Below are 1,849 nucleotides of genomic sequence, written 5' to 3' on the forward strand. Positions count from 1 at the left end.
AAAAAGGGAATGATCTGGTCTGTAATGTCTTTGGTACCTGTCCTATTTTAAATAGAAGGGCTATAGAAAACTGGATAAAATGGCACTGAAGGCCACCAATTCATTCCCAATGGAGTTCACTACCAAAGTGCGGCTTAACTGTTGTGATTATGTTAAGCTGCCCAGGATACATTGTTCTCCAAACAAACCTGTATACTATGAATACTTCCTTCACACCAAGATCAGCAGATGAGAAGATGGTGATGACTTCAGGAAGAATCACACCGTGAACATCCAGGGATACAACACCAGGGTGTTCACCTCAACAATAAACTGGACTGATCGGACAACGCAGATGTCCTGTACAAGAAGGGTCAAAGACATCTTCAGGAGACTGAGGCCATTTGGAGCGTGCAGGACTTCTCTGCTGCGGAGGGAAAAGACTCAACAAATTGGTCAAGAGGTCCAGCTCTGTCCTGGACTGTCCCCTCCATAGAGGAAGTTGCGGGGAGAGGAGGATGTTGGCAAAGTTGACATCCATCATTAACAACTCCTTTGACCTCCTGTGTGAGACTGTGGGGGGCCTTAAACAGCTCCTTCAGCCACGGATGCTACTCCTGCCACCTAAAAAGAAGCACTACCACAGCTCCTTCACTCAAACATCTTCATCTAAAACATTATTAACTAAAATATTGAAGGTCTAATTAAACACTTGAGACTGAGAAGCTATAAAGTCGACTTCATCAGGGTTGTGTTTTTTATCTGAATAATATTCAGTTCACTTCAATCTGAATCTAAAAGACAAGATTAAGACATTTTCCTGTTGGCGTATCCAGATCTGTTTCAAGAGTGTTTTTTTTTTAAGTTGGTTATTGAAAAATTTAATCATCTTCCTTTAACACGGATGAGTCAGTAGAAAGGAAGTAAGGCACTTGTTTTGGCTCCTCAGTGGAGAATAATCAGTAACGCGTTATGTTCTTTAATTTGCTTTTCTTGGTAATCACACGTGAGTTAATTGTCCATTTTCTGACCAGTAGACTGAAGTGTAACACTGCTTCTGCTGGTAGAAAGGCTCAACTGCAGCAGGATTTTGCTAAACTCTATTTTATAATCTGTCTTCTAATTATTTCATGTTATGTGATCTGTGAGTAAAACAAATAATAAACACTACAGCACTTTTTCTCATGTTACACTATGAAACAAATGCAAAACTGAACAGCCCAGATGGCAGATATTGAGAAATGGTGAAAACCAACAATATATTTACTGTTTTTTCAACTATAACTTAATTTGTTGCTCTTAAAATTGAATTAAAATTATTTGAACAAGTTTAATATTTTCAAACGGTGGCTCTTATTTTATTTCTGTGTCTGCAGAATTCACGCGCTGTGGGTAATTTCATTTCAGAACATTAAATGTGCTCACACCTGAAACCATTTTCTTCACGCCATTTTCTCCTTCCACACCTTATGTTGCTTCAGCGAGGTCCTTTATGAAGGAGAAACGCCTGGGCTTATACAATTTTTTTTTTTTTTTTACTTTGCTGGGAGAGCAGAAAAATTATTCTGTTCAGCACTTTTCCACATCGCCTTAACTGCAGTAGTTGCGTGTTGTTTTTCCAATTACATGCTAGATGAGTTATGGAAGCAAAAGCACGGTGACCCGAGCGCTGCAGGGTCTCAACCAACAGGGTATATTACTGGACATCAAAAACATGTCCGATATGTGGTTAGTCATAAGTGTACATCGCACAGCTTCCCAGTCAAATGGCACATTTTTAAATTTAACTGCTTAGACCTACATTTTGAAAACTAGGCCATCACATGTACTGCAGCTGTTTATTACTATAGTTACTGACGACGATCTGAGT

Source organism: Larimichthys crocea, chromosome XXIV (assembly GCF_000972845.2).
Source record: "Larimichthys crocea isolate SSNF chromosome XXIV, L_crocea_2.0, whole genome shotgun sequence".
Taxonomy (NCBI): Eukaryota; Metazoa; Chordata; class Actinopteri; family Sciaenidae; genus Larimichthys; species Larimichthys crocea.